Source organism: Lithobates pipiens, unplaced genomic scaffold (assembly GCF_037356315.1).
Source record: "Lithobates pipiens isolate NorthernLeopardFrog02 unplaced genomic scaffold, aLitPip1_a1.2 Scaffold_8, whole genome shotgun sequence".
NCBI lineage: Eukaryota > Metazoa > Chordata > Amphibia > Anura > Ranidae > Lithobates > Lithobates pipiens.
In genome coordinates this window covers 298,021,333-298,040,966 of record NW_027507903.1, presented here as the reverse complement: position 1 = coordinate 298,040,966, position 19,634 = coordinate 298,021,333, and the positions used below count along the sequence as shown (strand labels likewise).

At 45.2% G+C, this 19,634-nt stretch overlaps 22 non-coding genes across 22 annotated transcripts; all 22 read left to right on the top strand.

Annotated features, from left to right (window-relative positions):
* Positions 1 to 490: 490 nt before the first annotated feature.
* On the top strand, positions 491 to 563 carry TRNAV-UAC (transfer RNA valine (anticodon UAC)). The gene has a single exon. It is a non-coding gene; the product is annotated as a tRNA-Val (tRNA).
* An 815-nt stretch (positions 564 to 1,378) lies between these two features.
* On the top strand, positions 1,379 to 1,451 carry TRNAV-UAC (transfer RNA valine (anticodon UAC)). The gene has a single exon. It is a non-coding gene; the product is annotated as a tRNA-Val (tRNA).
* Positions 1,452 to 2,266: 815 nt separating this feature from the next.
* Positions 2,267 to 2,339, top strand: TRNAV-UAC (transfer RNA valine (anticodon UAC)). Its single transcript has one exon. It is a non-coding gene; the product is annotated as a tRNA-Val (tRNA).
* Positions 2,340 to 3,154: 815 nt separating this feature from the next.
* Positions 3,155 to 3,227, top strand: TRNAV-UAC (transfer RNA valine (anticodon UAC)). The gene has a single exon. It is a non-coding gene; the product is annotated as a tRNA-Val (tRNA).
* Positions 3,228 to 4,042: 815 nt separating this feature from the next.
* On the top strand, positions 4,043 to 4,115 carry TRNAV-UAC (transfer RNA valine (anticodon UAC)). Its single transcript has one exon. It is a non-coding gene; the product is annotated as a tRNA-Val (tRNA).
* An 802-nt stretch (positions 4,116 to 4,917) lies between these two features.
* On the top strand, positions 4,918 to 4,990 carry TRNAV-UAC (transfer RNA valine (anticodon UAC)). The gene has a single exon. It is a non-coding gene; the product is annotated as a tRNA-Val (tRNA).
* An 815-nt stretch (positions 4,991 to 5,805) lies between these two features.
* Positions 5,806 to 5,878, top strand: TRNAV-UAC (transfer RNA valine (anticodon UAC)). The gene has a single exon. It is a non-coding gene; the product is annotated as a tRNA-Val (tRNA).
* Positions 5,879 to 6,691: 813 nt separating this feature from the next.
* Positions 6,692 to 6,764, top strand: TRNAV-UAC (transfer RNA valine (anticodon UAC)). The gene has a single exon. It is a non-coding gene; the product is annotated as a tRNA-Val (tRNA).
* Positions 6,765 to 7,579: 815 nt separating this feature from the next.
* On the top strand, positions 7,580 to 7,652 carry TRNAV-UAC (transfer RNA valine (anticodon UAC)). The gene has a single exon. It is a non-coding gene; the product is annotated as a tRNA-Val (tRNA).
* An 802-nt stretch (positions 7,653 to 8,454) lies between these two features.
* On the top strand, positions 8,455 to 8,527 carry TRNAV-UAC (transfer RNA valine (anticodon UAC)). The gene has a single exon. It is a non-coding gene; the product is annotated as a tRNA-Val (tRNA).
* An 815-nt stretch (positions 8,528 to 9,342) lies between these two features.
* TRNAV-UAC (transfer RNA valine (anticodon UAC)) lies at positions 9,343 to 9,415 on the top strand. The gene has a single exon. It is a non-coding gene; the product is annotated as a tRNA-Val (tRNA).
* An 813-nt stretch (positions 9,416 to 10,228) lies between these two features.
* On the top strand, positions 10,229 to 10,301 carry TRNAV-UAC (transfer RNA valine (anticodon UAC)). Its single transcript has one exon. It is a non-coding gene; the product is annotated as a tRNA-Val (tRNA).
* An 815-nt stretch (positions 10,302 to 11,116) lies between these two features.
* Positions 11,117 to 11,189, top strand: TRNAV-UAC (transfer RNA valine (anticodon UAC)). The gene has a single exon. It is a non-coding gene; the product is annotated as a tRNA-Val (tRNA).
* Positions 11,190 to 12,004: 815 nt separating this feature from the next.
* Positions 12,005 to 12,077, top strand: TRNAV-UAC (transfer RNA valine (anticodon UAC)). Its single transcript has one exon. It is a non-coding gene; the product is annotated as a tRNA-Val (tRNA).
* An 802-nt stretch (positions 12,078 to 12,879) lies between these two features.
* On the top strand, positions 12,880 to 12,952 carry TRNAV-UAC (transfer RNA valine (anticodon UAC)). Its single transcript has one exon. It is a non-coding gene; the product is annotated as a tRNA-Val (tRNA).
* An 815-nt stretch (positions 12,953 to 13,767) lies between these two features.
* On the top strand, positions 13,768 to 13,840 carry TRNAV-UAC (transfer RNA valine (anticodon UAC)). The gene has a single exon. It is a non-coding gene; the product is annotated as a tRNA-Val (tRNA).
* Positions 13,841 to 14,653: 813 nt separating this feature from the next.
* TRNAV-UAC (transfer RNA valine (anticodon UAC)) lies at positions 14,654 to 14,726 on the top strand. Its single transcript has one exon. It is a non-coding gene; the product is annotated as a tRNA-Val (tRNA).
* Positions 14,727 to 15,541: 815 nt separating this feature from the next.
* TRNAV-UAC (transfer RNA valine (anticodon UAC)) lies at positions 15,542 to 15,614 on the top strand. Its single transcript has one exon. It is a non-coding gene; the product is annotated as a tRNA-Val (tRNA).
* An 802-nt stretch (positions 15,615 to 16,416) lies between these two features.
* Positions 16,417 to 16,489, top strand: TRNAV-UAC (transfer RNA valine (anticodon UAC)). The gene has a single exon. It is a non-coding gene; the product is annotated as a tRNA-Val (tRNA).
* An 815-nt stretch (positions 16,490 to 17,304) lies between these two features.
* TRNAV-UAC (transfer RNA valine (anticodon UAC)) lies at positions 17,305 to 17,377 on the top strand. The gene has a single exon. It is a non-coding gene; the product is annotated as a tRNA-Val (tRNA).
* An 802-nt stretch (positions 17,378 to 18,179) lies between these two features.
* TRNAV-UAC (transfer RNA valine (anticodon UAC)) lies at positions 18,180 to 18,252 on the top strand. The gene has a single exon. It is a non-coding gene; the product is annotated as a tRNA-Val (tRNA).
* Positions 18,253 to 19,067: 815 nt separating this feature from the next.
* TRNAV-UAC (transfer RNA valine (anticodon UAC)) lies at positions 19,068 to 19,140 on the top strand. The gene has a single exon. It is a non-coding gene; the product is annotated as a tRNA-Val (tRNA).
* The last annotated feature ends 494 nt before the right edge of the window (positions 19,141 to 19,634 follow it).

Sequence of the window (19,634 nt, the reverse complement as noted above, 5' to 3'; positions counted from 1 at the left end):
GTCTCAGGGGAATTGGAGTGAAATATGGGGCTGTCACTACTGTGGTGCTCACTCTTCTCCTTGCTGGCGGCTTTCAGACATGAGGAAGCAAAGCCCTGCCTCTAATGAGGTGGCCACCTCCACACAGAGACACAGTATAAAACAAGACATGGTAAGTCAGTAATGGGGAGAAGATCAGCTATAGGGAGGCAACAGGCACGTCTGGCAACTAGTCCTTTACCCTCTCCCTTCCATTTCTTGAAGAACGGCTTCCAGAGTATAGCTTTTATACGGGAACCGTAGTGACCCTGGAGCTCTTTGCTAAGGGCTGGTACCAGGTCATGGCCCTTATGCAAAGAGTGGCCAGAAACATCAGTCTTGCTACACCCTTGAAAGTGTCCTAAAACCAAAGAAATGCCAAAGGATCTCAGGTTGAATTATAGGATGCAAGGATTCTTTGGTGTTTAACCCTTCCCTTTCTGAAAAATGACAATTTGGTCAACTTATTACAGGTTCCATAGTGTAGCGGTTATCACGTCTGCTTTACACGCAGAAGGGCCTGGGTTCAACCCCCAGTGGAACCATTTTGAAATATGAGATCAGTTATTGACTTTCTGAAAGTCAGTGCTTGGATCATGCCTCATACAACGCAATGCAAAGCAATAGAGCCTTCAAAGTGGAACGGAACTCAAAAAGTCAACATTTGCTATAGCGTAGGAAACATTTACACATGTGAATTGTTCCTAAGCAGTACCCTGAAAAATGTATCTTTGGCCTGAAATTCCTGCTCAAAATAGCTTGGTACTTTCTGGTATGCAAGCGTGCCCAAGCACTTCTGTGGCAGCAGCCGCATACAGTAGCTGTGTGTTTGTAGTGTGAGATCTAAGGCATTGAAAACTCTGACTTCTAGTCTCAGGGGAATTGGAGTGAAATATGGGACTGTCACTATTGTGGTGCTCACTCTTCTCCTTGCTGGCGGCTTTCAGACATGAGGAAGCAAAGCCCTGCCTCTAATGAGGTGGCCACCTCCACACAGAGACACAGTATAAAACAAGACATGGTAAGTCAGTAATGGGGAGAAGATCAGCTGCAGGGAGGCAACAGGCACGTCTGGCAACTAGTCCTTTACCCTCTCCCTTCCATTTCTTGAAGAACGGCTTCCAGAGTATAGCTTTTATACGGGAACCGTAGTGACCCTGGAGCTCTTTGCTAAGGGCTGGTACCAGGTCATGGCCCTTATGCAAAGAGTGGCCAGAAACATCAGTCTTGCTACACCCTTGAAAGTGTCCTAAAACCAAAGAAATTCCAAAGGATCTCAGGTTGAATTATAGGATGCAAGGATTCTTTGGTGTTTAACCCTTCCCTTTCTGAAAAATGACAATTTGGTCAACTTCTTACAGGTTCCATAGTGTAGCGGTTATCACGTCTGCTTTACACGCAGAAGGGCCTGGGTTCAACCCCCAGTGGAACCATTTTGAAATATGAGATCAGTTATTGACTTTCTGAAAGTCAGTGCTTGGATCGTGCCTCATACAACGCAATGCAAAGCAATAGAGCCTTCAAAGTGGAACGGAACTCAAAAAGTCAACATTTGCTATAGCGTAGGAAACATTTACACATGTGCATTGTTCCTAAGCAGTACCCTGAAAAATGTATCTTTGGCTTGAAATTCCTGCTCAAAATAGCCTGGTACTTTCTGGTATGCAAGTGTGCCCAAGCACTTCTGTGGCAGCAGCCGCATACAGTAGCTGTGTGTTTGTAGTGTGAGATCTAAGGCATTGAAAACTCTGACTTCTAGTCTCAGGGGAATTGGAGTGAAATATGCGACTGTCACTACTGTGGTGCTCACTCTTCTCCTTGCTGGCGGCTTTCAGACATGAGGAAGCAAAGCCCTGCCTCTAATGAGGTGGCCACCTCCACACAGAGACACAGTATAAAACAAGACATGGTAAGTCAGTAATGGGGAGAAGATCAGCTGCAGGGAGGCAACAGGCACGTCTGGCAACTAGTCCTTTACCCTCTCCCTTCCATTTCTTGAGGAACGGCTTCCAGAGTATAGCTTTTATACGGGAACCGTAGTGACCCTGGAGCTCTTTGCTAAGGGCTGGTACCAGGTCATGGCCCTTATGCAAAGAGTGGCCAGAAACATCAGTCTTGCTACACCCTTGAAAGTGTCCTAAAACCAAAGAAATGCCAAAGGATCTCAGGTTGAATTATAGGATGCAAGGATTCTTTGGTGTTTAACCCTTCCCTTTCTGAAAATTGACAATTTGGTCAACTTCTTACAGGTTCCATAGTGTAGCGGTTATCACGTCTGCTTTACACGCAGAAGGGCCTGGGTTCAACCCCCAGTGGAACCATTTTGAAATATGAGATCAGTTATTGACTTTCTGAAAGTCAGTGCTTGGATCGTGCCTCATACAACGCAATGCAAAGCAATAGAGCCTTCAAAGTGGAACGGAACTCAAAAAGTCAACATTTGCTATAGCGTAGGAAACATTTACACATGTGAATTGTTCCTAAGCAGTACCCTGAAAAATGTATCTTTGGCCTGAAATTCCTGCTCAAAATAGCTTGGTACTTTCTGGTATGCAAGTGTGCCCAAGCACTTCTGTGGCAGCAGCCGCATACAGTAGCTGTGTGTTTGTAGTGTGAGATCTAAGGCATTGAAAACTCTGACTTCTAGTCTCAGGGGAATTGGAGTGAAATATGGGGCTGTCACTACTGTGGTGCTCACTCTTCTCCTTGCTGGCGGCTTTCAGACATGAGGAAGCAAAGCCCTGCCTCTAATGAGGTGGCCACCTCCACACAGAGACACAGTATAAAACAAGACATGGTAAGTCAGTAATGGGGAGAAGATCAGCTGCAGGGAGGCAACAGGCACGTCTGGCAACTAGTCCTTTACCCTCTCCCTTTCATTTCTTGAGGAACGGCTTCCAGAGTATAGCTTTTATACGGGAACCGTAGTGACCCTGGAGCTCTTTGCTAAGGGCTGGTGCCAGGTCATGGCCCTTATGCAAAGAGTGGCCAGAAACATCAGTCTTGCTACACCCTTGAAAGTGTCCTAAAACCAAAGAAATGCCAAAGCATCTCAGGTTGAATTATAGGATGCATAGATTCTTTGGTGTTTAACCCTTCCCTTTCTGAAAAATGACAATTTGGTCAAGTTCTTACAGGTTCCATAGTGTAGCGGTTATCACGTCTGCTTTACACGCAGAAGGTCCTGGGTTCAACCCCCAGTGGAACCATTTTGAAATATGAGATCAGTTATTGACTTTCTGAAAGTCAGTGCTTGGATCGTGCCTCATACAACGCAATGCAAAGCAATAGAGCCTTCAAAGTGGAACGGAACTCAAAAAGTCAACATTTGCTATAGCGTAGGAAACATTTACACATGTGAATTGTTCCTAAGCAGTACCCTGAAAAATGTATCTTTGGCCTGAAATTCCTGCTCAAAATAGCTTGGTACTTTCTGGTATGCAAGTGTGCCCAAGCACTTCTGTGGCAGCAGCCGCATACAGTAGCTGTGTGTTTGTAGTGTGAGATCTAAGGCATTGAAAACTCTGACTTCTAGTCTCAGGGGAATTGGAGTGAAATATGGGGCTGTCACTACTGTGGTGCTCACTCTTCTCCTTGCTGGCGGCTTTCAGACATGAGGAAGCAAAGCCCTGCCTCTAATGAGGTGGCCACCTCCACACAGAGACACAGTATAAAACAAGACATGGTAAGTCAGTAATGGGGAGAAGATCAGCTGCAGGGAGGCAACAGGCACGTCTGGCAACTAGTCCTTTACCCTCTCCCTTCCATTTCTTGAGGAACGGCTTCCAGAGTATAGCTTTTATACGGGAACCGTAGTGACCCTGGAGCTCTTTGCTAAGGGCTGGTACCAGGTCATGGCCCTTATGCAAAGAGTGGCCAGAAACATCAGTCTTGCTACACCCTTGAAAGTGTCCTAAAACCAAAGAAATGCCAAAGGATCTCAGGTTGAATTATAGGATGCAAGGATTCTTTGGTGTTTAACCCTTCCCTTTCTGAAAAATGACAATTTGGTCAACTTCTTACAGGTTCCATAGTGTAGCGGTTATCACGTCTGCTTTACACGCAGAAGGTCCTGGGTTCAACCCCCAGTGGAACCATTTTGAAATAGGAGATCAGTTATTGACTTTCTGAAAGTCAGTGCTTGGATTGTGCCTCATACAACGCAATGCAAAGCAATAGAGCCTTCAAAGTGGAACGGAACTCAAAAAGTCAACATTTGCTATAGCGTAGGAAACATTTACACATGTGAATTGTTCCTAAGCAGTACCCTGAAAAATGTATCTTTGGCCTGAAATTCCTCCTCAAAATAGCTTGGTACTTTCTAGTATGCAAGTGTGCCCAAGCACTTCTGTGGCAGTAGCTGTGTGTTTGTAGTGTGAGATCTAAGGCATTGAAAACTCTGACTTCTAGTCTCAGGGAAATTGGAGTGAAATATGGGGCTGTAACTACTGTGGTGCTCACTCTTCTCCTTGTTGGCGGCTTTCAGACATGAGGAAGCAAAGCCCTGCCTCTAATGAGGTGGCCACCTCCACACCTCCACACAGTATAAAACAAGACTTGGTAAGTCAGTAATGGGGAGAAGATCAGCTGCAGGGAGGCAACAGGCACATCTGGCAACTAGTCCTTTACCCTCTCCCTTCCATTTCTTGAGGAATGGCTTCCAAAGTATAGCTTTTATAAAGGAACCGTAGCGACCCTGGAGCTCTTTGCTAAGGGCTGGTACCCGGTCATGGCCCTTATGCAAAGAGTGGCCAGAAACATCAGTCTTGATACACCCTTGAAAGTGTCCTAAAACCAAAGAAATGCCAAAGGATCTCAGGTTGAATTATAGGATGCAAGGATTCTTTGGTGTTTAACCCTTCCCTTTCTGAAAAATGACAATTTGGGCAACTTCTTACAGGTTCCATAGTGTAGCGGTTATCACGTCTGCTTTACACGCAGAAGGTCCTGAGTTCAACCTCCAGTGGAACCATTTTGAAATATGAGATCAGTTATTGACTTTCTGAAAGTCAGTGTTTGGATCGTGCCTCATACAACGCAATGCAAAGCAATAGAGCCTTCAAAGTGGAACGGAACTCAAAAAGTCAACATTTGCTATAGCGTAGGAAACATTTACACATGTGAATTGTTCCTAAGCAGTACCCTGAAAAATGTATCTTTGGCCTGAAATTCCTGCTCAAAATAGCTTGGTACTTTCTGGTATGCAAGTGTGCCCAAGCACTTCTGTGGCAGCAGCCGCATACAGTAGCTGTGTGTTTGTAGTGTGAGATCTAAGGCATTGAAAACTCTGACTTCTAGTCTCAGGGGAATTGGAGTGAAATATTGGGCTGTCACTTCTGTGGTTCTCACTCTTCTCCTTGCTGGCGGCTTTCAGACATGAGGAAGCAAAGCCCTGCCTCTAATGAGGTGGCCACCTCCACACAGAGACACAGTATAAAACAAGACATGGTAAGTCAGTAATGGGGAGAAGATCAGCTGCAGGGAGGCAACAGGCACGTCTGGCAACTAGTCCTTTACCCTCTCCCTTCCATTTCTTGAGGAATGGCTTCCAGAGTATAGCTTTTATACGGGAACCGTAGTGACCCTGGAGCTCTTTGCTAAGGGCTGGTACCAGGTCATGGCCCTTATTCAAAGAGTGGCCAGAAACATCAGTCTTGCTACACCCTTGAAAGTGTCCTAAAACCAAAGAAATGCCAAAGGATCTCAGGATGAATTATAGGATGCAAGGATTCTTTGGTGTTTAACCCTTCCCTTTCTGAAAAATGACAATTTGGTCAACTTCTTACAGGTTCCATAGTGTAGCGGTTATCACGTCTGCTTTACACGCAGAAGGTCCTGGGTTCAACCCCCAGTGGAACCATTTTGAAATATGAGATCAGTTATTGACTTTCTGAAAGTCAGTGCTTGGATCGTGCCTCATACAACGCAATGCAAAGCAATAGAGCCTTCAAAGTGGAACGGAACTCAAAAAGTCAACATTTGCTATAGCGTAGGAAACATTTACACGTGAATTCTTCCTAAGCAGTACCCTGAAAAATGTATCTTTGGCCTGAAATTCCTCCTCAAAATAGCTTGGTACTTTCTGGTATGCAAGTGTGCCCAAGCACTTCTGTGGCAGCAGCCGCATACAGTAGCTGTGTGTTTGTAGTGTGAGATCTAAGGCATTGAAAACTCTGACTTCTAGTCTCAGGGGAATTGGAGTGAAATATTGGGCTGTCACTTCTGTGGTTCTCACTCTTCTCCTTGCTGGCGGCTTTCAGACATGAGGAAGAAAAGCCCTGCCTCTAATGAGGTGGCCACCTCCACACAGAGACACAGTATAAAACAAGACATGGTAAGTCAGTAATGGGGAGAAGATCAGCTGCAGGGAGGCAACAGGCACGTCTGGCAACTAGTCCTTTACCCTCTCCCTTCCATTTCTTGAGGAATGGCTTCCAGAGTATAGCTTTTATGCGGGAACCGTAGTGAACCTGGAGCTCTTTGCTAAGGGCTGGTACCAGGTCATGGCCCTTATGCAAAGAGTGGCCAGAAACATCAGTCTTGCTACACCCTTGAAAGTGTCCTAAAACCAAAGAAATGCCAAAGGATCTCAGGATGAATTATAGGATGCAAGGATTCTTTGGTGTTTAACCCTTCCCTTTCTGAAAAATGACAATTTGGGCAACTTCTTACAGGTTCCATAGTGTAGCGGTTATCACGTCTGCTTTACACGCAGAAGGTCCTGGGTTCAACCCCCAGTGGAACCATTTTGAAATATGAGATCAGTTATTGACTTTCTGAAAGTCAGTGCTTGGATCGTGCCTCATACAACGCAATGCAAAGCAATAGAGCCTTCAAAGTGGAACGGAACTCAAAAAGTCAACATTTGCTATAGCGTAGGAAACATTTACACATGTGAATTGTTCCTAAGCAGTACCCTGAAAAATGTATCTTTGGCCTGAAATTCCTCCTCAAAATAGCTTGGTACTTTCTGGTATGCAAGTGTGCCCAAGCACTTCTGTGGCAGCAGCCGCATACAGTAGCTGTGTGTTTGTAGTGTGAGATCTAAGGCATTGAAAACTCTGACTTCTAGTCTCAGGGGAATTGGAGTGAAATATTGGGCTGTCACTTCTGTGGTTCTCACTCTTCTCCTTGCTGGCGGCTTTCAGACATGAGGAAGCAAAGCCCTGCCTCTAATGAGGTGGCCACCTCCACACAGAGACACAGTATAAAACAAGACATGGTAAGTCAGTAATGGGGAGAAGATCAGCTGCAGGGAGGCAACAGGCACGTCTGGCAACTAGTCCTTTACCCTCTCCCTTCCATTTCTTGAGGAATGGCTTCCAGAGTATAGCTTTTATACGGGAACCGTAGTGACCCTGGAGCTCTTTGCTAAGGGCTGGTACCAGGTCATGGCCCTTATGCAAAGAGTGGCCAGAAACATCAGTCTTGCTACACCCTTGAAAGTAACCTAAAACCAAAGAAATGCCAAAGGATCTCAGGATGAATTATAGGATGCAAGGATTCTTTGGTGTTTAACCCTTCCCTTTCTGAAAAATGACAATTTGGGCAACTTCTTACAGGTTCCATAGTGTAGCGGTTATCACGTCTGCTTTACACGCAGAAGGTCCTGGGTTCAACCCCCAGTGGAACCATTTTGAAATATGAGATTAGTTATTGACTTTCTGAAAGTCAGTGCTTGGATTGTGCCTCATACAACGCAATGCAAAGCAATAGAGCCTTCAAAGTGGAACGGAACTCAAAAAGTCAACATTTGCTATAGCGTAGGAAACATGTACACATTTGAATTGTTCCTAAGCAGTACCCTGAAAAATGTATCTTTGGCCTGAAATTCCTCCTCAAAATAGCTTGGTACTTTCTAGTATGCAAGTGTGCCCAAGCACTTCTGTGGCAGTAGCTGTGTATTTGTAGTGTGAGATCTAAGGCATTGAAAACTCTGACTTCTAGTCTCAGGGAAATTGGAGTGAAATATGGGGCTGTCACTACTGTGGTGCTCACTCTTCTCCTTGTTGGCAGCTTTCAGACATGAGGAAGCAAAGCCCTGCCTCTAATGAGGTGGCCACCTCCACACAGAGACACAGTATAAAACAAGACTTGGTAAGTCAGTAATGGGGAGAAGATCAGCTGCAGGGAGGCAACAGGCACATCTGGCAACTAGTCCTTTACCCTCTCCCTTCCATTTCTTGAGGAATGGCTTCCAGAGTATAGCTTTTATACAGGAACCGTAGCGACCCTGGAGCTCTTTGCTAAGGGCTGGTACCCGGTCATGGCCCTTATGCAAAGAGTGGCCAGAAACATCAGTCTTGATACACCCTTGAAAGTGTCCTAAAACCAAAGAAATGCCAAAGGATCTCAGGTTGAATTATAGGATGCAAGGATTCTTTGGTGTTTAACCCTTCCCTTTCTGAAAAATGACAATTTGGGCAACTTCTTACAGGTTCCATAGTGTAGCGGTTATCACGTCTGCTTTACACGCAGAAGGTCCTGGGTTCAACCCCCAGTGGAACCATTTTGAAATATGAGATCAGTTATTGACTTTCTGAAAGTCAGTGCTTGGATCGTGCCTCATACAACGCAATGCAAAGCAATAGAGCCTTCAAAGTGGAACGGAACTCAAAAAGTCAACATTTGCTATAGCGTAGGAAACATTTACACATGTGAATTGTTCCTAAGCAGTACCCTGAAAAATGTATCTTTGGCCTGAAATTCCTCCTCAAAATAGCTTGGTACTTTCTGGTATGCAAGTGTGCCCAAGCACTTCTGTGGCAGCAGCCGCATACAGTAGCTGTGTGTTTGTAGTGTGAGATCTAAGGCATTGAAAACTCTGACTTCTAGTCTCAGGGGAATTGGAGTGAAATATTGGGCTGTCACTTCTGTGGTTCTCACTCTTCTCCTTGCTGGCGGCTTTCAGACATGAGGAAGCAAAGCCCTGCCTCTAATGAGGTGGCCACCTCCACACAGAGACACAGTATAAAACAAGACATGGTAAGTCAGTAATGGGGAGAAGATCAGCTGCAGGGAGGCAACAGGCACGTCTGGCAACTAGTCCTTTACCCTCTCCCTTCCATTTCTTGAGGAATGGCTTCCAGAGTATAGCTTTTATACGGGAACCGTAGTGACCCTGGAGCTCTTTGCTAAGGGCTGGTACCAGGTCATGGCCCTTATGCAAAGAGTGGCCAGAAACATTAGTCTTGCTACACCCTTGAAAGTGTCCTAAAACCAAAGAAATGCCAAAGGATCTCAGGATGAATTATAGGATGCAAGGATTCTTTGGTGTTTAACCCTTCCCTTTCTGAAAAATGACAATTTGGTCAACTTCTTACAGGTTCCATAGTGTAGCGGTTATCACGTCTGCTTTACACGCAGAAGGTCCTGGGTTCAACCCCCAGTGGAACCATTTTGAAATATGAGATCAGTTATTGACTTTCTGAAAGTCAGTGCTTGGATCGTGCCTCATACAACGCAATGCAAAGCAATAGAGCCTTCAAAGTGGAACGGAACTCAAAAAGTCAACATTTGCTATAGCGTAGGAAACATTTACACGTGAATTGTTCCTAAGCAGTACCCTGAAAAATGTATCTTTGGCCTGAAATTCCTCCTCAAAATAGCTTGGTACTTTCTGGTATGCAAGTGTGCCCAAGCACTTCTGTGGCAGCAGCCGCATACAGTAGCTGTGTGTTTGTAGTGTGAGATCTAAGGCATTGAAAACTCTGACTTCTAGTCTCAGGGGAATTGGAGTGAAATATTGGGCTGTCACTTCTGTGGTTCTCACTCTTCTCCTTGCTGGCGGCTTTCAGACATGAGGAAGAAAAGCCCTGCCTCTAATGAGGTGGCCACCTCCACACAGAGACACAGTATAAAACAAGACATGGTAAGTCAGTAATGGGGAGAAGATCAGCTGCAGGGAGGCAACAGGCACGTCTGGCAACTAGTCCTTTACCCTCTCCCTTCCATTTCTTGAGGAATGGCTTCCAGAGTATAGCTTTTATGCGGGAACCGTAGTGAACCTGGAGCTCTTTGCTAAGGGCTGGTACCAGGTCATGGCCCTTATGCAAAGAGTGGCCAGAAACATCAGTCTTGCTACACCCTTGAAAGTGTCCTAAAACCAAAGAAATGCCAAAGGATCTCAGGATGAATTATAGGATGCAAGGATTCTTTGGTGTTTAACCCTTCCCTTTCTGAAAAATGACAATTTGGGCAACTTCTTACAGGTTCCATAGTGTAGCGGTTATCACGTCTGCTTTACACGCAGAAGGTCCTGGGTTCAACCCCCAGTGGAACCATTTTGAAATATGAGATCAGTTATTGACTTTCTGAAAGTCAGTGCTTGGATTGTGCCTCATACAACGCAATGCAAAGCAATAGAGCCTTCAAAGTGGAACGGAACTCAAAAAGTCAACATTTGCTATAGCGTAGGAAACATTTACACATGTGAATTGTTCCTAAGCAGTACCCTGAAAAATGTATCTTTGGCCTGAAATTCCTCCTCAAAATAGCTTGGTACTTTCTGGTATGCAAGTGTGCCCAAGCACTTCTGTGGCAGCAGCCGCATACAGTAGCTGTGTGTTTGTAGTGTGAGATCTAAGGCATTGAAAACTCTGACTTCTAGTCTCAGGGGAATTGGAGTGAAATATTGGGCTGTCACTTCTGTGGTTCTCACTCTTCTCCTTGCTGGCGGCTTTCAGACATGAGGAAGAAAAGCCCTGCCTCTAATGAGGTGGCCACCTCCACACAGAGACACAGTATAAAACAAGACATGGTAAGTCAGTAATGGGGAGAAGATCAGCTGCAGGGAGGCAACAGGCACGTCTGGCAACTAGTCCTTTACCCTCTCCCTTCCATTTCTTGAGGAATGGCTTCCAGAGTATAGCTTTTATGCGGGAACCGTAGTGAACCTGGAGCTCTTTGCTAAGGGCTGGTACCAGGTCATGGCCCTTATGCAAAGAGTGGCCAGAAACATCAGTCTTGCTACACCCTTGAAAGTGTCCTAAAACCAAAGAAATGCCAAAGGATCTCAGGATGAATTATAGGATGCAAGGATTCTTTGGTGTTTAACCCTTCCCTTTCTGAAAAATGACAATTTGGGCAACTTCTTACAGGTTCCATAGTGTAGCGGTTATCACGTCTGCTTTACACGCAGAAGGTCCTGGGTTCAACCCCCAGTGGAACCATTTTGAAATATGAGATCAGTTATTGACTTTCTGAAAGTCAGTGCTTGGATCGTGCCTCATACAACGCAATGCAAAGCAATAGAGCCTTCAAAGTGGAACGGAACTCAAAAAGTCAACATTTGCTATAGCGTAGGAAACATTTACACATGTGAATTGTTCCTAAGCAGTACCCTGAAAAATGTATCTTTGGCCTGAAATTCCTCCTCAAAATAGCTTGGTACTTTCTGGTATGCAAGTGTGCCCAAGCACTTCTGTGGCAGCAGCCGCATACAGTAGCTGTGTGTTTGTAGTGTGAGATCTAAGGCATTGAAAACTCTGACTTCTAGTCTCAGGGGAATTGGAGTGAAATATTGGGCTGTCACTTCTGTGGTTCTCACTCTTCTCCTTGCTGGCGGCTTTCAGACATGAGGAAGCAAAGCCCTGCCTCTAATGAGGTGGCCACCTCCACACAGAGACACAGTATAAAACAAGACATGGTAAGTCAGTAATGGGGAGAAGATCAGCTGCAGGGAGGCAACAGGCACGTCTGGCAACTAGTCCTTTACCCTCTCCCTTCCATTTCTTGAGGAATGGCTTCCAGAGTATAGCTTTTATACGGGAACCGTAGTGACCCTGGAGCTCTTTGCTAAGGGCTGGTACCAGGTCATGGCCCTTATGCAAAGAGTGGCCAGAAACATCAGTCTTGCTACACCCTTGAAAGTAACCTAAAACCAAAGAAATGCCAAAGGATCTCAGGATGAATTATAGGATGCAAGGATTCTTTGGTGTTTAACCCTTCCCTTTCTGAAAAATGACAATTTGGGCAACTTCTTACAGGTTCCATAGTGTAGCGGTTATCACGTCTGCTTTACACGCAGAAGGTCCTGGGTTCAACCCCCAGTGGAACCATTTTGAAATATGAGATTAGTTATTGACTTTCTGAAAGTCAGTGCTTGGATTGTGCCTCATACAACGCAATGCAAAGCAATAGAGCCTTCAAAGTGGAACGGAACTCAAAAAGTCAACATTTGCTATAGCGTAGGAAACATGTACACATTTGAATTGTTCCTAAGCAGTACCCTGAAAAATGTATCTTTGGCCTGAAATTCCTCCTCAAAATAGCTTGGTACTTTCTAGTATGCAAGTGTGCCCAAGCACTTCTGTGGCAGTAGCTGTGTATTTGTAGTGTGAGATCTAAGGCATTGAAAACTCTGACTTCTAGTCTCAGGGAAATTGGAGTGAAATATGGGGCTGTCACTACTGTGGTGCTCACTCTTCTCCTTGTTGGCAGCTTTCAGACATGAGGAAGCAAAGCCCTGCCTCTAATGAGGTGGCCACCTCCACACAGAGACACAGTATAAAACAAGACTTGGTAAGTCAGTAATGGGGAGAAGATCAGCTGCAGGGAGGCAACAGGCACATCTGGCAACTAGTCCTTTACCCTCTCCCTTCCATTTCTTGAGGAATGGCTTCCAGAGTATAGCTTTTATACAGGAACCGTAGCGACCCTGGAGCTCTTTGCTAAGGGCTGGTACCCGGTCATGGCCCTTATGCAAAGAGTGGCCAGAAACATCAGTCTTGATACACCCTTGAAAGTGTCCTAAAACCAAAGAAATGCCAAAGGATCTCAGGTTGAATTATAGGATGCAAGGATTCTTTGGTGTTTAACCCTTCCCTTTCTGAAAAATGACAATTTGGGCAACTTCTTACAGGTTCCATAGTGTAGCGGTTATCTCGTCTGCTTTACACGCAGAAGGTCCTGGGTTCAACCCCCAGTGGAACCATTTTGAAATATGAGATCAGTTATTGACTTTCTGAAAGTCAGTGCTTGGATCGTGCCTCATACAACGCAATGCAAAGCAATAGAGCCTTCAAAGTGGAACGGAACTCAAAAAGTCAACATTTGCTATAGCGTAGGAAACATTTACACATGTGAATTGTTCCTAAGCAGTACCCTGAAAAATGTATCTTTGGCCTGAAATTCCTCCTCAAAATAGCTTGGTACTTTCTGGTATGCAAGTGTGCCCAAGCACTTCTGTGGCAGCAGCCGCATACAGTAGCTGTGTGTTTGTAGTGTGAGATCTAAGGCATTGAAAACTCTGACTTCTAGTCTCAGGGGAATTGGAGTGAAATATTGGGCTGTCACTTCTGTGGTTCTCACTCTTCTCCTTGCTGGCGGCTTTCAGACATGAGGAAGCAAAGCCCTGCCTCTAATGAGGTGGCCACCTCCACACAGAGACACAGTATAAAACAAGACATGGTAAGTCAGTAATGGGGAGAAGATCAGCTGCAGGGAGGCAACAGGCACGTCTGGCAACTAGTCCTTTACCCTCTCCCTTCCATTTCTTGAGGAATGGCTTCCAGAGTATAGCTTTTATACGGGAACCATAGTGACCCTGGAGCTCTTTGCTAAGGGCTGGTACCAGGTCATGGCCCTTATGCAAAGAGTGGCCAGAAACATTAGTCTTGCTACACCCTTGAAAGTGTCCTAAAACCAAAGAAATGCCAAAGGATCTCAGGATGAATTATAGGATGCAAGGATTCTTTGGTGTTTAACCCTTCCCTTTCTGAAAAATGACAATTTGGTCAACTTCTTACAGGTTCCATAGTGTAGCGGTTATCACGTCTGCTTTACACGCAGAAGGTCCTGGGTTCAACCCCCAGTGGAACCATTTTGAAATATGAGATCAGTTATTGACTTTCTGAAAGTCAGTGCTTGGATCGTGCCTCATACAACGCAATGCAAAGCAATAGAGCCTTCAAAGTGGAACGGAACTCAAAAAGTCAACATTTGCTATAGCGTAGGAAACATTTACACGTGAATTGTTCCTAAGCAGTACCCTGAAAAATGTATCTTTGGCCTGAAATTCCTCCTCAAAATAGCTTGGTACTTTCTGGTATGCAAGTGTGCCCAAGCACTTCTGTGGCAGCAGCCGCATACAGTAGCTGTGTGTTTGTAGTGTGAGATCTAAGGCATTGAAAACTCTGACTTCTAGTCTCAGGGGAATTGGAGTGAAATATTGGGCTGTCACTTCTGTGGTTCTCACTCTTCTCCTTGCTGGCGGCTTTCAGACATGAGGAAGAAAAGCCCTGCCTCTAATGAGGTGGCCACCTCCACACAGAGACACAGTATAAAACAAGACATGGTAAGTCAGTAATGGGGAGAAGATCAGCTGCAGGGAGGCAACAGGCACGTCTGGCAACTAGTCCTTTACCCTCTCCCTTCCATTTCTTGAGGAATGGCTTCCAGAGTATAGCTTTTATGCGGGAACCGTAGTGAACCTGGAGCTCTTTGCTAAGGGCTGGTACCAGGTCATGGCCCTTATGCAAAGAGTGGCCAGAAACATCAGTCTTGCTACACCCTTGAAAGTGTCCTAAAACCAAAGAAATGCCAAAGGATCTCAGGATGAATTATAGGATGCAAGGATTCTTTGGTGTTTAACCCTTCCCTTTCTGAAAAATGACAATTTGGGCAACTTCTTACAGGTTCCATAGTGTAGCGGTTATCACGTCTGCTTTACACGCAGAAGGTCCTGGGTTCAACCCCCAGTGGAACCATTTTGAAATATGAGATCAGTTATTGACTTTCTGAAAGTCAGTGCTTGGATCGTGCCTCATACAACGCAATGCAAAGCAATAGAGCCTTCAAAGTGGAACGGAACTCAAAAAGTCAACATTTGCTATAGCGTAGGAAACATTTACACATGTGAATTGTTCCTAAGCAGTACCCTGAAAAATGTATCTTTGGCCTGAAATTCCTCCTCAAAATAGCTTGGTACTTTCTGGTATGCAAGTGTGCCCAAGCACTTCTGTGGCAGCAGCCGCATACAGTAGCTGTGTGTTTGTAGTGTGAGATCTAAGGCATTGAAAACTCTGACTTCTAGTCTCAGGGGAATTGGAGTGAAATATTGGGCTGTCACTTCTGTGGTTCTCACTCTTCTCCTTGCTGGCGGCTTTCAGACATGAGGAAGCAAAGCCCTGCCTCTAATGAGGTGGCCACCTCCACACAGAGACACAGTATAAAACAAGACATGGTAAGTCAGTAATGGGGAGAAGATCAGCTGCAGGGAGGCAACAGGCACGTCTGGCAACTAGTCCTTTACCCTCTCCCTTCCATTTCTTGAGGAATGGCTTCCAGAGTATAGCTTTTATACGGGAACCGTAGTGACCCTGGAGCTCTTTGCTAAGGGCTGGTACCAGGTCATGGCCCTTATGCAAAGAGTGGCCAGAAACATCAGTCTTGATACACCCTTGAAAGTGTCCTAAAACCAAAGAAATGCCAAAGGATCTCAGGATGAATTATAGGATGCAAGGATTCTTTGGTGTTTAACCCTTCCCTTTCTGAAAAATGACAATTTGGGCAACTTCTTACAGGTTCCATAGTGTAGCGGTTATCACGTCTGCTTTACACGCAGTAGGTCCTGGGTTCAACCCCCAGTGGAACCATTTTGAAATATGAGATCAGTTATTGACTTTCTGAAAGTCAGTGCTTGGATTGTGCCTCATACAACGCAATGCAAAGCAATAGAGCCTTCAAAGTGGAACGGAACTCAAAAAGTCAACATTTGCTATAGCGTAGGAAACATGTACACATTTGAATTGTTCCTAAGCAGTACCCTGAAAAATGTATCTTTGGCCTGAAATTCCTCCTCAAAATAGCTTGGTACTTTCTAGTATGCAAGTGTGCCCAAGCACTTCTGTGGCAGTAGCTGTGTGTTTGTAGTGTGAGATCTAAGGCATTGAAAACTCTGACTTCTAGTCTCAGGGAAATTGGAGTGAAATATGGGGCTGTCACTACTGTGGTGCTCACTCTTCTCCTTGTTGGCAGCTTTCAGACATGAGGAAGCAAAGCCCTGCCTCTAATGAGGTGGCCACCTCCACACAGAGACACAGTATAAAACAAGACTTGGTAAGTCAGTAATGGGGAGAAGATCAGCTGCAGGGAGGCAACAGGCACATCTGGCAACTAGTCCTTTACCCTCTCCCTTCCATTTCTTGAGGAATGGCTTCCAGAGTATAGCTTTTATACAGGAACCGTAGCGACCCTGGAGCTCTTTGCTAAGGGCTGGTACCCGGTCATGGCCCTTATGCAAAGAGTGGCCAGAAACATCAGTCTTGATACACCCTTGAAAGTGTCCTAAAACCAAAGAAATGCCAAAGGATCTCAGGTTGAATTATAGGATGCAAGGATTCTTTGGTGTTTAACCCTTCCCTTTCTGAAAAATGACAATTTGGGCAACTTCTTACAGGTTCCATAGTGTAGCGGTTATCACGTCTGCTTTACACGCAGAAGGTCCTGGGTTCAACCCCCAGTGGAACCATTTTGAAATATGAGATCAGTTATTGACTTTCTGAAAGTCAGTGCTTGGATCGTGCCTCATACAACGCAATGCAAAGCAATAGAGCCTTCAAAGTGGAACGGAACTCAAAAAGTCAACATTTGCTATAGCGTAGGAAACATTTACACATGTGAATTGTTCCTAAGCAGTACCCTGAAAAATGTATCTTTGGCCTGAAATTCCTCCTCAAAATAGCTTGGTACTTTCTGGTATGCAAGTGTGCCCAAGCACTTCTGTGGCAGCAGCCGCATACAGTAGCTGTGTGTTTGTAGTGTGAGATCTAAGGCATTGAAAACTCTGACTTCTAGTCTCAGGGGAATTGGAGTGAAATATTGGGCTGTCACTTCTGTGGTTCTCACTCTTCTCCTTGCTGGCGGCTTTCAGACATGAGGAAGAAAAGCCCTGCCTCTAATGAGGTGGCCACCTCCACACAGAGACACAGTATAAAACAAGACATGGTAAGTCAGTAATGGGGAGAAGATCAGCTGCAGGGAGGCAACAGGCACGTCTGGCAACTAGTCCTTTACCCTCTCCCTTCCATTTCTTGAGGAATGGCTTCCAGAGTATAGCTTTTATACGGGAACCGTAGTGACCCTGGAGCTCTTTGCTAAGGGCTGGTACCAGGTCATGGCCCTTATGCAAAGAGTGGCCAGAAACATTAGTCTTGCTACACCCTTGAAAGTGTCCTAAAACCAAAGAAATGCCAAAGGATCTCAGGTTGAATTATAGGATGCAAGGATTCTTTGGTGTTTAACCCTTCCCTTTCTGAAAAATGACAATTTGGTCAACTTCTTACAGGTTCCATAGTGTAGCGGTTATCAAGTCTGCTTTACACGCAGAAGGTCCTGGGTTCAACCCCCAGTGGAACCATTTTGAAATATGAGATCAGTTATTGACTTTCTGAAAGTCAGTGCTTGGATCGTGCCTCATACAACGCAATGCAAAGCAATAGAGCCTTCAAAGTGGAACGGAACTCAAAAAGTCAACATTTGCTATAGCGTAGGAAACATGTACACATTTGAATTGTTCCTAAGCAGTACCCTGAAAAATGTATCTTTGGCCTGAAATTCCTCCTCAAAATAGCTTGGTACTTTCTGGTATGCAAGTGTGCCCAAGCACTTCTGTGGCAGTAGCTGTGTGTTTGTAGTGTGAGATCTAAGGCATTGAAAACTCTGACTTCTAGTCTCAGGGGAATTGGAGTGAAATATGGGGCTGTCACTACTGTGGTGCTCACTCTTCTCCTTGTTGGCGGCTTTCAGACATGAGGAAGCAAAGCCCTGCCTCTAATGAGGTGGCCACCTCCACACAGAGACACAGTATAAAACAAGACTTGGTAAGTCAGTAATGGGGAGAAGATCAGCTGCAGGGAGGCAACAGGCACATCTGGCAACTTGTCCTTTACCCTCTCCCTTCCATTTCTTGAGGAATGGCTTCCAGAGTATAGCTTTTATACAGGAACCGTAGCGACCCTGGAGCTCTTTGCTAAGGGCTGGTACCCGGTCATGGCCCTTATGCAAAGAGTGGCCAGAAACATCAGTCTTGATACACCCTTGAAAGTGTCCTAAAACCAAAGAAATGCCAAAGGATCTCAGGTTGAATTATAGGATGCAAGGATTCTTTGGTGTTTAACCCTTCCCTTTCTGAAAAATGACAATTTGGTCAACTTCTTACAGGTTCCATAGTGTAGCGGTTATCACGTCTGCTTTACACGCAGAAGGTCCTGGGTTCAACCCCCAGTGGAACCATTTTGAAATATGAGATCAGTTATTGACTTTCTGAAAGTCAGTGCTTGGATCGTGCCTCATACAACGCAATGCAAAGCAATAGAGCCTTCAAAGTGGAACGGAACTCAAAAAGTCAACATTTGCTATAGCGTAGGAAACATTTACACATGTGAATTGTTCCTAAGCAGTACCCTGAAAAATGTATCTTTGGCCTGAAATTCCTCCTCAAAATAGCTTGGTACTTTCTGGTATGCAAGTGTGCCCAAGCACTTCTGTGGCAGCAGCCGCATACAGTAGCTGTGTGTTTGTAGTGTGAGATCTAAGGCATTGAAAACTCTGACTTCTAGTCTCAGGGGAATTGGAGTGAAATATTGGGCTGTCACTTCTGTGGTTCTCACTCTTCTCCTTGCTGGCGGCTTTCAGACATGAGGAAGCAAAGCCCTGCCTCTAATGAGGTGGCCACCTCCACACAGAGACACAGTATAAAACAAGACATGGTAAGTCAGTAATGGGGAGAAGATCAGCTGCAGGGAGGCAACAGGCACGTCTGGCAACTAGTCCTTTACCCTCTCCCTTCCATTTCTTGAGGAATGGCTTCCAGAGTATAGCTTTTATACGGGAACCGTAGTGACCCTGGAGCTCTTTGCTAAGGGCTGGTACCAGGTCATGGCCCTTATGCAAAGAGTGGCCAGAAACATCAGTCTTGCTACACCCTTGAAAGTGTCCTAAAACCAAAGAAATGCCAAAGGATCTCAGGATGAATTATAGGATGCAAGGATTCTTTGGTGTTTAACCCTTCCCTTTCTGAAAAATGACAATTTGGGCAACTTCTTACAGGTTCCATAGTGTAGCGGTTATCACGTCTGCTTTACACGCAGAAGGTCCTGGGTTCAACCCCCAGTGGAACCATTTTGAAATATGAGATCAGTTATTGACTTTCTGAAAGTCAGTGCTTGGATCGTGCCTCATACAACGCAATGCAAAGCAATAGAGCCTTCAAAGTGGAACGGAACTCAAAAAGTCAACATTTGCTATAGCGTAGGAAACATTTACACGTGAATTGTTCCTAAGCAGTACCCTGAAAAATGTATCTTTGGCCTGAAATTCCTCCTCAAAATAGCTTGGTACTTTCTGGTATACAAGTGTGCCCAAGCACTTCTGTGGCAGCAGCCGCATACAGTAGCTGTGTGTTTGTAGTGTGAGATCTAAGGCATTGAAAACTCTGACTTCTAGTCTCAGGGGAATTGGAGTGAAATATTGGGCTGTCACTTCTGTGGTTCTCACTCTTCTCCTTGCTGGCGGCTTTCAGACATGAGGAAGAAAAGCCCTGCCTCTAATGAGGTGGCCACCTCCACACAGAGACACAGTATAAAACAAGACATGGTAAGTCAGTAATGGGGAGA